We start from the raw sequence: 14866 nt of genomic DNA on the forward strand, positions 1-14866 counted from the left end.
ATTATAAACAGAGTGATACGTATCATATGAGTATCTAAAAACAAAATTATGATACCTCGAGCTTTTAAAAAGTGCTAGAGACAAATGAAATGAAAATTCAATAATTACTTGAACAAGTTAACTCTAAATAAACTCCATAAATTTATTTCTTCAAAGAAAATATCTGTGCTGATAATTAGAGTATAGTTGTACTCATCTGTTCTGAAAAAAAGGTCTTTAAGACGTTTTTATTATACTCAGTAGGTACAAAAGAAATGTAGTAAAAATAATAATAACACAATTAACATATATATAACACCACCCAGTTTAAGATAAAGAACATTACCATTGCCTTTAAAGTCTCCTGGGTGCCCCATTCTAACCCACCATCTCCCTTTACCCTCTAAGGTAATCTCTAAGCTGAATTCTATTCATCATTCCCTTGCTCGTCTTTATAACTTTACCACAAATGTTTGTATTACCCTAAATAATATATTGTTTGGTTGTATACACTTTTGGACTTACATAAATAGAGGATGTGGAACCAGGGATATCATTGCTGAAGTCAGATGGATCCTGACTGGAAGCAAAGAATACTGGAAAGATGTTTAACTGTGTTTTATTGACTATGCGAAGGCATTTGAGTGTGTGGATCATAACAAATTACAGATAACATTGAGAAGAATGGGAATTCCAGAACACTTAATTGTGCTCATGAGGAACCTGTACATAGATCAAGAGGCAGTCATTCGGACAGAACAAGGGGATGCTGATTGGTTTAAAGTTAGGAAAGGTATGCGTCAGGGTTGTATCCTTTCACCATGCTTATTCAATCTGTATGCTGAGCAAATAATCCGAGAAGCTGGATATTATGAAGACAGACTAACAGGGTACCAGGATTGGAGGAAGTCTCATTAACAATCTGTGTTATGCAGATGATATAACCTTGCTTGGTGAAAGTGAAGAGGACTTGAAGCACTTACTGATGAAGATCAAAGACCACAGCCTTCAGTAGGGATTACACTTCAACATAAAACAAAAATCTCACAACTGGACCAATAAGCAATATGATTATAAACGGCGAAAAAACTGAAGTTGTCAAGGATTTCATTTTACTTGCATCCACAATCAACACCCAAGGAAGCAGCAGTCAAGAAATCAAAAGATGCATCCCACTGGAAAAAGTTGCTGCAAAAGACGTCTTTAAAGTGTTAAAAAGCAAAGATGTAACCTTGAAGACAAAGTGTGCCTGACCCAAGCCATAGAGTTTTCAATTGCTTCATATACATGTGAAAGCTGGACAATGAATAAGGAAGACTGAAGAAGAACTGATCCCTTTGAACCGTGGTCCTGGCAAATAGTACTGAATATACCATGGACCGCCTTAAGAATGAACAACCAGAACGCTCCTTAGAAGCAAGGATGGCAAGATTACGTCTCACATACTTTGGACATGTTATAAGGAGGGATCAGTTTCCAGAGAAGGACATCATGCTTGGTAGAGGGTCAGTGAAAAAGAGGAAGACCCTCAAGGAGATGGATGGACACAGAAGCTGCAACAATGGGGTCAAGCATAACGATTGTGAGGATGGCGCAGAGCCTGGCAGTGTTTCATTCTGTTGTACATAGGGTCGCTATAACTTGGAACTGACTTGATGCCACCTAACAAAAACCCTGTATTTTCTTTCATAACTTGTTTTTACTCAGCATTGTTTCTGAGATTCATCTCATGTTGTTGCATACAGCTAAAATTCATTAATTTTTAATGCTATATCATATTCCATTGTATACCAAATATATTTTTAATTCTGCTGTTGATGGGCATTTGGGTTGTTTCTATTTTTTTCTATTGTTAATGAACACTGAAATTAAGAACTCAATGTATGGTTAAACATCAGGGCTGATATAGCTAAACAGAGAATAAGTGAACTAGAAAATATCTGAAGAAAATATTCAGAGTGTACACAAACAGATAAAGAAATGGAAAATCCTAAAGAGCAGTTCAAAAAAAAGAAGGACAAAATAAAAGGATTTAACATAGGCGTAATAGGAGCACCAGAAGGAAATACAGAAAAAAGAGTAAAGGCAAAATCTCCACTGATGAAGATCAATAATTTTTCAGAATTGAAGAAAAACATTAACAGACTGAAGAAGCACACTAAGTTCTTAACAAGACAAATGAACATGAACTCATAACCAGACGGATCACAGAAAAACTACAGAACATCAGATATAAACTATAATCTTTAAGGTAACTGCTTAAAGAGACAAATAAGGAAAAGACGAATGTATTACAAAGCTGATAAACTAATAGATACAATTATAAAATCCTGGAATCCTACAAATCAGTTAGCCCAACATCTCACTACACCACTCCTAGGAAGGTCATAAGGCAGGTAATCTTAATTCTGAATAGTTCATTTAGAAAGCCGTTCCATGCACTGAGCAGTCTATTTCTACCCATTTGTCCTGGTTCTTCCTTCTTGTGCATGTACAATAAAGCTCAATTCCCTTTCCACTTAACATCTTTTTAAGTACTTTAGCTACAACATAATTAACACCCCTTGCTCTGGGAAATCAGAGAGATGTTAGTAAGGAACAGAGGAGTAAGGAGCTATAAGAAGGAAAAAGGTGGAAAGGACCAGCCTTGAGAATACTGATAAAACTTCCTAGAGAAAATGAGATTTTCACATTAATAACCAGTTTGGCACACAAGAAACACAAGATATTATGCCTCTTATCCCCTCCCTTGGCCAACAAAGGAAGCAGTGTCTTGAGAAAGGATGAAAAGATAAGTAGCAGCTATTCATCCAGCAAATCTCTCTTCTCTTGTCCATTGTGTCTCTTTTTTTCTTAATAAAAATATTAAAGGAAATTAGTGTAGCTATTCATAGCAATAGCTTCAAAAGGCATCTAGGTTATACAACAGCTAAACTGTTAACTAAACTGTCTTCCTATATTCACTGTAAGGCTTAGGCTCTTCTTTATAAAATGAGGCAGAAGAAGATGTAAGACAATTATGCTAGAATTTAAATATTTCAGCCATGAGAACATAATGAAATTGCCATTTCTACTGATCATTATAAACATGTTCATTTCTTCCTTATTAAAATGTAAATATGTAGTTAAATGAACAAAGGTATATAAAATGAAGTTGCAAAATACCTTACTTGATTAAGATTGCACTGAGAACAATGTTTTAAATAACTAGAACAAGCAATAAGAGAGAATGCTATTCACCATTTTACTAAGGACAATTTATACTGTGGTTTTACTATTCTCAAAAGTATATCCAAAAAAAAAGTTACTGCTGTATTACAAGCTCCATAACAATTACTATACAGTACTTATCTTAAAATTATTCACTGAACTAACAAGCAATTCTTGATTCAATGATTCATGTTACAAAAACTCTATCACCAATTTAGTTACAATGTGTTCACTCACACATGCTCCACATTGCTGCTGCTGCTGTTGTCCTTAGCTGCCTTCCAGTCACCTCCTCCCCACCCCTCATAGCTGATTTTAGAAAGTATATTGACAGCCTTTCTTCCTAGTCTTAGTCTGGAAGCTCCACTAAAGCATAGCAGTGCCCAAGCCTCTACTGACAGAGGTGCACTGGCCAGGAATTGAACCCTGGTGTCCCACATAACCCAACCCACCCAGTGAAGAATTCTACCACTGAACTATCACTGCCTCCATTACATGGAATTAGCAAACACACTTCATATTTAACACAAAGTTTATATAGTGTAACACTATAAAATCTGGAACAAATACTAAATTATGAATTTGTTAATTAGGCTAAGAAAATGTAAAGACAGAACTGGGAACTAGAATAGAAAATATAGGTTTGAAAGAATACTGAGTGGTCATCAAGTTTAGCCTCCTACCTCCATTAAGACTAGTTTGGCACCTCTAAGGAGGTGCCAAACTAGTAATTTGCAAGGAACACATACCTCCCTTAATAGCATCTCCCAGGTTTTAAGCAATGCTGCAAACACTTCACAGCTAACAAAACTGCCAGCTCACAGCATCTTGTGGTCTGACCGTAGAGAAATAAAAACAAACCAGTCACTTTTTCCATATCCCAGAAAGGGACAGAAGCTATAGAAAGACAGACCAGTATATAACTCTGATTGCCTCACGTTTAGTTACCTGATTAGAAAGTCAAATAGGCCGACTCTGTCATATGGCTAGGTGGACTTCTAGGCTCTGTCCAAGGTATGCCAACAGAGTAGACAAGAAAGGCTGTTTCTTCGTCAAAGAAATGAAGGCCCTGCTTTACTCCACTGGCAATAGAAGGTTGCAAACTAGGGAATGGGGAAAGTGAAGGATACAGAGTTACATTTATATCTTTTGTCTTTTTTTCAATTTATCTAAACCATTTGTTCCTATCTGCAACTTGAAAGTTAATCAGACAATGAAGTTTTTCTTTTTTTGAGGCTTTTTCTTTTTAAGTTTTTATTGTGGTTTAAGTGAAAGCAAAAGAAAAAAAATTTTTTTATATACAAATCAAGTCAGTCTCTCATACAAAAATTTATACACACCTTGCTATACACTCCTAGTTGCTCTCCCCCTAATGAGACAGCACACTCCTCTCCACCTCTATGTCCGTGTCCATTCAGCCAGCTTCTGTCTCCCTCTGCTTTCTCATCTTGCCTCCAGACAGGAGACGCCCACATAGTCTCATGTGTCTACTTGATCCAAGAAGCTCACTCCTCACCGGTATCATTTTCTGCCTTATAGTCCAGTCCAATCCCCGTCTGAAGAGTTGGCTTTGGGAATGGTTCCTGTCCTAGGCTAACAGAAGGTCTGGGGACCATGACCACAAGGGTCCTTCCAGTCTCAGTTAGACCATTAAGTCTGGTCTTTTTATGAGAATTTGAGGTCTGCATCCCACTACTATCCTGCTCCTTCAGGGGTTTTCTGTTGTGTTCCCTGTCAGGGCAGTCATCTGTTGTAGCCAGGCACCATCTAGTTCCCCTGGTCTCAGGCTGATGTAGTCTCTGGTTTACGTGGCCCTTTCTGTCTCTTGGGCTCATAATTACCTGGTGTCTTTGGTGTTCTTCATTCTCCTTTGCTCCAGGTGGGCTGAGACCAATTGATGCATCTTAGATGACCACTTGCTAGAGTTTAACACCCCAGATGCCACTCTCCAAAGCGGGATGCAGAATGTTTTCTTAATAGACTTTATCATGCCAATTGACCTAGATGTCCCCTGAAACCATGGTTCCCAAACCCCAGCCCTTGCTACACGGGCCTTTGAAGTGTTCAGTTTATTCAGGAAAATTCTTTGCTTTTGCTTTAGTCCAGTTCTGCTGACCTCTCCTGTACTGTGTGTTGTCTTTCCCTTCACTTAAAACAGTTTTCGTCTACTGCCTAATTAGTGAATACTCCCTCCCTCCCCACTCTCTTAACCATCAAAGAATATTTTCTTCTATGTTTAAACTATTTCTTGAGTTCTTGCAATAGTGGTCTCATACAATATTTGTCCTTTTGCAACTGACTAATCTTACTCAGCATAATGCCTTCCGGATTCCTCCATGTTATGAAATGTTTCATGGATTCATCATTGTTCATCATTGCACAGTATTCCATCGTGTGAGTATACCGTAATTTATTTATCCATACCATAATTTATTTGTACCACTGTGTGAGTATACCATAATTTATTTATCCATTCATCCACTGATGGGCACCTTGGTTGCTTCCATCTTTTTGCTATTGTAAACAGTGTTGCAATGAACATGGGTGTGCATATATCTGTTCATGTAAAGGCTTTTATTTCTCTAGGATATATTCCAAGGAGTGGGATTGCTAGATCATATGGTAGTTCTATTTCTAGCTTTCTAAGGAGGTGCCAAATCGATTTCCAAAGTGGTTGTACCATTCTACATTCCCACCAGCAGTGTATAAGTGTTCCAGTCTCTCCATGGTGTCTCCAACATATATTATTTTGTGTTTTTTGGATTAATGCCAGCCTTGTTGGAGTGAGATTGAATCTCACTGTAGTTTTGATTTGCACTTCTCCAATGGCTTTTTTTTTTTTAATGGCTAATGATCACGAGCATTTCTTCAAATATCTGTTAGCTATCTGAGTGCCTTCTTTAGTGAAGTGCCTGTTCATATTCTTTGCCCATTTTTTAATTGGCTATTTGTCTTTTTGTTGTTGAGTTTCTGCAGTATCATGTGGATTTCAGAGATCAGACTCTGATTGGAAATGTCATAGCTAAAAACTTTTTCCCAGCCTGCAAGTAATCTTTTTACTCTTTTGGTGACATCTTTGGATGAGCATAGCTGTTTGATTTTTAGGAGCTCCCAGTTATCCAAGCTCCCAGCTTATGCCATGTATTAGGGCTCCTAGTGTTGTTCTATTTTTTCTTCCACGATCTTTATTGTTTTAGATTTTTATATTTAGGTCTTTGATCCATTTTGAGTTAGTTTTTGTACATGGTGTGAGGTATGGGTCTTGTTTCATTTTTTTACAGATGGATATCCAGTTATGCCACCAGCGTTTGTTAAAGAGACTGTCTTTTCCCCATTTAACTGACTTTGGCCTTTGTCAAATATCAGCTGCTCATATGTGGATGGATTTATGTCCGGATTCTCAATTCTGTTCCATTGGTCTATGTATCTGTTGTTGTACCAGTACCAGGCTGTTTTGACTACTGTGGCGGTATAATAAGTTCTAAAATCAGGTAGTGTGAGGCCTCCCACTTTGTTCTTCTTTTTCAATAATGCTTTACTTAACCAGGGCCTCTTTCCCTTCCATATGAAGTTGGTGATTTGTTTCTCCATCTCATTAAATTAAGTTTATTTTTCTTGTCTCCAGGCTAGATAACTTAAATTCTTTAATTTCTCTTTTCCTAATAATTTCCTCTAATATACAACACTCACATTCTCCAAATCCCCTTCAGCTGTAATGTTTCAAGTCAGATATAGTAGCCCTTCATCAATTTGGGCAGGAATAAATATAAAGGAAGAATCAAGAGCATATTTAAAACACATTTAAAATAAAGTTCTGTTATGTTAGAATTCAGGAGTACAGGTAAAAACAGATACACATCACATAATTATGGGGGTAGTAAAGTTTAATGTAAGATGCCAAAACATGCATCTCTAGAATAAACTCAAATAACTACCCCAGGTAAACAGGTTTTCTCTCAAAGTATGTATCTGTACGTAGACACCAATTTATTTTTAGATGGACTAAATATGATCTCACCTAATCCAAACTTCTAACTATATTTTATTGAAAGATAAAGTAGAAACAGGACAAAGAGTTATGACAGCAAGTATAAGGAACAAATACATGCAAACTACAAGTAGGAAAGTAAAAGCAGTAAGCGAAACGTAGGTAAGGACATGAGAAGAGTATAAGGAAAAAGGGTGTAATAAACAGCCCAACAGAAGGCAAAGTTCAGAGCTTGATGTTAGTGTGGCAGGTGTTGAGAAGCCAACTTAAAAGTGAGAAAATACACTTTGGCAGCAGAACAGACTGATTTGGGAATTTAGGACCTAAGGAAAGGGACGTCAGGCCCCAAAATGGCCGGGTACTTGATTAAGTAATGTGACTAAGAGTACCAAGAGAAAAATGAGAACAATGCCCCTGACTAGATGTGAGAAGGCAAAGGTCAAGAAATAACAGACAGCTTTCAGGGTTTCCAATTTGAGGCAGGTGAGACAGTAGCACTCTCCACCAAACCAAAACCAAACCCGTTGCCGTCAAGTCGCTACTCATAGTGACCTTATAGAGCAGAGTAGAGCTGCCCCATATGGTTTCCAAGGAGCGCCTGGTGGATTCAAACTGCCAACGTTTTGGTTAGCAGCTGTAGCTCTCAACCACTATGCTACAGGGTTTCCGCACTCTGCACAGTGACTGACAAATTGGATAGCAGGAGTGAGATTTCAGAGATGAAAAAAATGAAATACTTATATCAAACTTGTACCTGGTGAAGTGCTATATGCACAAATAGTAGCTGGAAGAAAAATAAAGGTATCATGCTACAGATAATTTGAAATTAGATAAAAAGTACAACACCAATAATTGGGGAGGAGCATGAAGTAAAAAAAAGTAGAACTGAGTAACTGATACTCCAGAATTTTTGCACATCTTTAAAACTTAAAAAATAAATAAATAAGAGTTACCAAACACACAATGAGGTATAAAATATTAATACTGCAAAAAGTCTGTGGCAAAAAAGAAATTCCAAAAGGAGAAAAAAGGAAAGCAATACATAAAAATTATGATTTTTTAATTCAATATAGTGTCCTTAAGCCAATACAATCAAAGTGTTACATAATACTGTAAGGAGAAACTCCAAAATCAAAACCAAACTCCTTGCTGTCAAGTTGGTTCCAATTCACAGCGACCCTGTAGGACAGGGTAAAACTGCCCCATAGGGTTTCCAAGGAGCACCTAGTGGATTCGAACTGCCAACTTTTTGGTTACACCTGAACTCTTAACCACTATGGCAGCAGGGTTTCCAAGAGGAACCCAAGACACTATAAAGACCCTTAAGTCTTCTTCCATACTATCAAAACAGAGTATGTTAAATATGGTTTTAGTGCTAACTGATACTGTCATATAAACAAAATGTAGATTAAACAATCCCAAATTAATAAAATAAACTTAATCATATCGTTCAATAAAGTAGATTATACTTTCTATATCAGTCTGGAGAAGTGGAGGATTTACTATAGATTATGCCGTAAAAAGTTTATCGATAAAGCTTTCCTTAAGCAAATATATAATCCTGAAGTATGTATTCCAATTAAGAGCAAGTCTTAATTTGTTGCTAACTTTTTTTTTTTTTTTTATTAAGCTTCGAGTGAACATTTACCATTCCAATCAGTCTGTCACATGTAGGTTTACATACATCTTACTCCCTTCTCCCACTTGCTCTCCCCCTATTGAGTCAGCCCTTTCAGTCTCTCGTTTCGTGCCAATTTTGCCCTCTTCCCTCTCTCTCTATCTTCCCATCCCCTCTCCAGTCAAGAGTTGCCAACACACTCTCCCGAGTCCACCTGATTTAATTAGCTCACTCTTCATCAGCATCTCTCTCCCCTCCACTGACCAGTCCTTTTCATGCCTGATGATTTGTCTTCGGGGATGGTTCCTGTCCTGTGCCATCAGAAGTTCTGGGGAGCATTGTCTCTGGGATTCCTCTAGTCACAATCATACCATTAGGTGTGGTCTTTTAATGAGAATTTGGGGTCTGTATTCCACTGGTCTCCTGCTCCCTCAGGAGTTGTCTGTTGTGCTCCCTGACAGGGCAGACATCGATTGTGGCCGGGCACCAACTAGTTCTTCTGGTCTCAGGATAATGTAGGTCTCTGGTTCACATGGCCCTTTCTGTCTCTTGGGTTCTTAGTTGTCGTGTGACCTTGGTGTTCTCCCTTTGCCTTTGCTCCAGGTGGGTTGAGACCAATTGATGTATCTTAGATGGCTGCTTGTTGGCATTTAGGACCCCAGGCGCCACAATTCAAAGTCGGATGCAGAGTGTTTTCATTAATAGAATTATTTTGCCCATTGACTTAGAAGTCCCCTCAAACCAAGTTCCCCAGACCCCAGCCCCTGCTCCGCTGACCTTTGAAGCTTTCATTTTATCCCAGAAACCTCTTTGCTTTTAATCCAGTCCAATTAGGCTGACCTTCCTTTATTGAGTGTTGTCTTTCCCTTCACCCAAAGCAGTTCTTATCTACAGATTGATCAATAAAAAGCCCTCTCCCTCCCCCTTTGTAACCACATAAGTATGTGTTCTTCTCCGTTTTTTCTATTTCTCAAGATCTTATAAGAGTGGTCTTATACAATATTTGTCCTTTTGCAACTGACTCATTTCGCTCAGCATAATGCCTTCCAGGTTCCTCCATGTTATGAAATGTTTCACAGATTCGTCACTGTTCTTTATCGATGCGTAGTATTCCATTGTGTGAATATACCACAATTTATTTACCCATTCGTCCGTTGACGGACATCTTGGTTGCTTCCAGCTTTTTGCTATTGTAAACAGAGCTGCAATAAACATGGGTGTGCATATATCTGTTTGTGTGAAGGCTCTTGTATCTTTAGGGTATATTCCAAGGAGTGGGATTTCTGGGTTGTATGGTAGTTCTATTTCTAACTGTTTAAGATAACGCCAGATGGATTTCCAAAGTGGTTGTACCATTTTACAATCCCACCAGCAGTGTATGAGAGTTCCAATCTCTCCGCAGCCTCTCCAACATTTATTATTTTGTGTTTTTTGGATTAATGCCAGTCTAGTTGGTGTGAGATGGAATCTCATCGTAGTTTTAATTTGCATTTCTCTAATGGCTAATGATCGAGAGCATTTTCTCATGTATCTGTTGGCTGCCTGAATATCTTCCTTAGTGAAATGTGTGTTCATATCCTTTGCCCACTTCTTGATTGGGTTGTTTGTCTTTTTGTGGTTGAGTTTTGACAAAATCATGTAGATTTTAGAGATCAGGCGCTGGTCTGAGATGTCATAGCTGAAAATTCTTTCCCAGTCTGTAGGTGGTCTTTTTACTCTTTTGGTGAAGTCTTTAGATGAGCATAGATGTTTGATTTTTAGGAGCTCCCAGTTATCTGCTTTCTCTTCATCATTTTTGGTAATGTTTTGTATTCTGTTTATGCCCTGTATTAGGGCTCCTAGGGTAGATCCTATTTTTTCTTCCATGATTTTTATCGTTTTAGTCTTTATGTTTAGGTCTTTGATCCACTTGGAGTTAGTTTTTGTGCATGGTGTGAGGTATGGGTCCTGTATCATTCTTTTGCAAATGGATATCCAGTTATGCCAGCACCATTTGTTAAAAAGACTATTATTTCCCCAATTGACTGACACTGGTCCTTTGTCAAATATCAGCTGCTCATACGTGGATGGATTTATATCTGGGTTCTCAATTCTGTTCCATTGGTCTATGTGCCTGTTGTTGTACCAGTACCAGGCTGTTTTGACTACTGTAGCTATATAATAGGTTCTGAAATCAGGTAGGGTGAGGCCTCCCACTTTCTTCTTTTTCAGTAATGTTTTGCTTATCGGGGGGTTCTTTCCTTTCCATATGAAATTAGTGATTTGTTTCTCTATCCCCTTAAAGTATGACATTGGTATTTGGATTGGAAGTGCGTTATATGTATAAATGGCTTTTGGTAGAATAGACATTTTTACTATGTTAAGTCTTCCTATCCATGAGCAGGGTATGTTTTTCCACTTAAGTATGTCCTTTTGAATTTCTTGTAGCAGAGTTTTATAGTTTTCTTTGTATAGGTCTTTTATATCCTTGGTAAGATTTATTCCTAAGTATTTTATCTTCTTGGGGGCTACTGTGAATGGTATTGATTTGGTTATTTCCTCTTCGGTATTCTTTTTGTTGATGTAGAGGAATCCAAGTGATTTTTGTATGTTTATTTTATAACCTGAGACTCTTCCAAACTCTTCTATTAGTTTCAGTAGTTTTCTGGAGGATTCCTTAGGGTTTTCCATGTCATCTGCAAATAGTGATAGCTTTACTTCCTCCTTACCAATCTGGATACCCTTTATTTCTTTGTCTACCCTAATTGCCCTGGCTAGGACTTCAAGTACGATGTTGAATAAGAGCGGTGATAAAGGGCATCCTTGTCTGGTTCCCGTTCTCAAGGGAAATGCTTTCAGGTTCTCTCCATTTAGAGTGATATTGGCCGTTGGCTTTGCATAGATGCCCTTTATTATGTTGAGGAATTTTCCTTCAATTCCTATTTTGGTAAGAGTTTTTATCATAAATGGGTGTTGAACTTTGTCAATTGCCTTTTCTGCACCTATTGATAAGATCATGTGGTTTTTATCTTTTGTTTTATTTATGTGATGGATTACATTAATGGTTTTTCTGATATTAAACCAGCCTTGCATACCTGGTATAAATCCCACTTGATCAGGGTGTATTATTTTTTTGATGTGTTGTTGGATTCTATTGGCTAGAATTTTGTTGAGGATTTTTGCATCTATGTTCATGAGGGATATAGGTCTATAATTTTCTTTTTTTGTAATGTCTTTACCTGGTTTTGGTATCAGGGAGATGGTAGCTTCATAGAATGAGTTGGGTAGTGTTCCGTCATTTTCTATGCTTTGAAATACCTTCAATAGTAATGGTGTTAAGTCTTCTCTGAAGGTTTGGTAGAACTCTGCAGTGAAGCCGTCTGGGCCAGGACTTTTTTTTGTTGGAAGTTTTTGGATTACCGTTTCAATCTCTTTTTTTGTTATGGGTCTATTTAGTTGTTCTACTTCTGAATGTGTTAGTTTAGGTAGGTAGTATTGTTCCAAGAATTTATCCATTTCTTCTAGGTTTTCAAATTTGTTAGAGTACAATTTTATATAGTAATTTGATATGATTCTTTTGATTTCATTTGGTTCTGTTGTGATGTGGTCCTTCTCGTTTCTTATTCGGGTTATTTGTTTCCTTTCCTGTTTTTCTTTAGTCAGTCTAGCCAATGGTTTATCAATTTTGTTAATTTTTTCAAAGAACCAGCTTTTGGCTTTGTTAATTCTTTCAATTGTTTTTCTGTTCTCTAATTCATTTAGTTCAGCTCTAATTTTTATTATTTGTTTTCTTCGGGTGCCTGATGGGTTCTTTTGTTGCTCAGTTTCTACTTGTTCAAGTTGTCGGGACAGTTCTCTGATTTTGGCTCTTTCTTCTTTTTGTATGTGTGCATTTATCGATATAAATTGGCCTCTGAGCACTGCTTTTGCTGTGTCCCAGAGGTTTTGATAGGAAGTATTTTCATTCTCGTTGCTTTCTAAGAATTTCCTTATTCCCTCCTTGATGTCTTCTATAACCCAGTCTTTTTTCAGGAGGGTATTGTTCATTTTCCAAGTATTTGATTTCTTTTCCCTAGTTTTTCTGTTATTGATTTCTAGCTTCATTGCCTTGTGGTCTGAGAAGATGCTTTGTAATATTTCGATGTTTTGGATTCTGCAAAGATTTGTTTTATGACCTAATATGTGGTCTATTCTAGAGAATGTTCCATGTGCACTAGAAAAAAAAGTATATTTTGCAGCAGTTGGGTGGAGAGTTCTGTATAAGTCAATGAGGTCAAGTTGGTTGATTGTTTTAAGTAGGTCTTCCGTGTCTCTATTGAGCTTCTTACTGGATGTCCTGTCCTTCTCTGAAAGTGGTGTGTTGAAGTCTCCTACTATATATGTGGAGGTGTCTATCTCACTTTTCAATTCTGTTAAAATTTGATTTATGTATCTTGCAGCCCTGTCATTAGGTGCGTAAATATTTAATACGGTTATGTCTTCCTGATCAATTGTCCCTTTTATCATTATATAGTGTCCTTCTTATCCTTTATGGCGGATTTAAGTCTAAAGTCTATTTTGTCAGAAATTAATATTGCTACTCCTCTTCTTTTTTGCTTATTGTTTGCTTGATATATTTTTTTCCATCCTTTGAGTTTTAGTTTGTTTGTGTCTCTAAGTCTAAGGTGTGTCTCTTGTAGGCAGCATATAGATGGATCGTGTTTCTTTATCCAGTCCGTAACTCTCTGTCTCTTTATTGGTGCATTTAGTCCATTTACATTCAGCGTAATTATAGATAAATAAGTTTTTAGTGCTGTCATTTTGATGCCTTTTCATGTGTGTTGTTGGCCATTTCATTTTTCCACATGCTTTTTTGTGCTGAGACGTTTTTCTTAGTAGCTTGTGAGATCCTCATTTTCATAATGTTTAACTTTGTGTTTATTGAGTCGTTACGTTTTTCTTGGCTTTTTTCTTGAGTTATGGAATTGATATTCCTTTTTGTGGTTACCTTTTTATTTACCCCTATTTTTCTAAGTAAAAACCTAACTTGTATCCTTCTATATCGCCTTGTATCACTCTCCATCTGGCAGTTCAATGCCTCCTATATTTAGTCCCTCTTTTTGATTATTGTGATCGTTTATCTATTGATTTCCATGATTTCCTGTTATGTGTATTATTTTGTTTATTTATTTATTTTTTAGAATTAGTCTTAATTTGTTTGTTTTTGTGCTTTCCCTATTTGAGTTGCGTTGATATCAGGACGTTCTGTTTTGTGACCTTGTATTGTGGTGGTACCTGATATTATTGGTCATCCGGCCAAACAATCTCCTTTAGCATTTCTTGCAGTCTTGGTTTAGTTTTTGCAAATTCTCTAAACTTGTGTTTATCTGTAAATATCTTAATTTCGCCTTCATATTTCAGAGAGAGTTTTGCTGGATATATGATCCTTGGTTGGCAGTTTTTCTCGTTCAGTGCTCTGTATACGTCGTCCCGTTCCCTTCTTGCCTGCATGGTTTCTGCTGAGTAGTCTGAACTTATTCTTATTGATTCTCCTTTGAAGGAAACCTTTCTTTTCTCCCTGGCTGCTTTTAAAATTTTCTGTTTGTCTTTGGTTTTGGCAAGTTTGATGATAATATGTCTTGGTGTTTTTCTTTTTGGATCAGTCTTAAATGGGGTTCGCTGAGCATCTTGGATAGATATCCTTTCATCTTTCATGATGTCAGGGAAGTTTTGTGTCAGGATTTCTTCAACTATTTTCTCTGTGTTTTCTGTCCCCCCTCCCTGTTCTGGGACTCCAATCATTCGCAAGTTATCCTTCTTGATAGAGTCCCACATGATTCTTAGGGTTTCTTCATTTTTTTTAATTCTTTTATCTGAATTTTTTTCAGCTATGTTGGTGTTGTTTCCCTGGTCCTCCAGAAGTCCCAGTCTACATTCTAATTGCTCGAGTCTGCTCCTCTGACTTTCTATTGCGTTGTCAAATTCTGTAATTTTATTGTTAATCTTTTGGATTTCTGAATGCTGTCTCTCTATGGATTTTTGCAACTTGTTAATTTTTCCACTATGTTCTTGAATAATCTTTTTGAGTTCTTCAACAGTTTTATCAGTGTGTT

The 14866-nt window shown here is 37.2% G+C and overlaps 1 protein-coding gene across 6 annotated transcripts in view; it reads right to left on the minus strand.

Moving 5' to 3' along the window:
* Window positions 1-14866, minus strand: part of GPSM2 (G protein signaling modulator 2) — a 66737-nt gene that overhangs the window by 43853 nt on the left and 8018 nt on the right. Inside the window, exons 1-2 of one of the 6 annotated variants that reach the window (XR_010321504.1) lie at window positions 4138-13645; window positions 3939-4024 (exon numbers count right to left, since the gene is read on the minus strand). The exons of 2 other annotated variants lie outside the window; for them this stretch is intronic. The gene's annotated coding sequence lies outside the window, so the exon portion shown is untranslated. Of the gene's footprint in view, window positions 1-3938; window positions 4092-4137; window positions 13646-14866 lie in introns of those variants that run through there. 3 more of the 6 variants (XM_010589524.3, XR_010321505.1, XM_023547432.2) reach the window with 3 other exon arrangements.

Source organism: Loxodonta africana, chromosome 3 (genome assembly GCF_030014295.1).
Source record: "Loxodonta africana isolate mLoxAfr1 chromosome 3, mLoxAfr1.hap2, whole genome shotgun sequence".
NCBI lineage: Eukaryota > Metazoa > Chordata > Mammalia > Proboscidea > Elephantidae > Loxodonta > Loxodonta africana.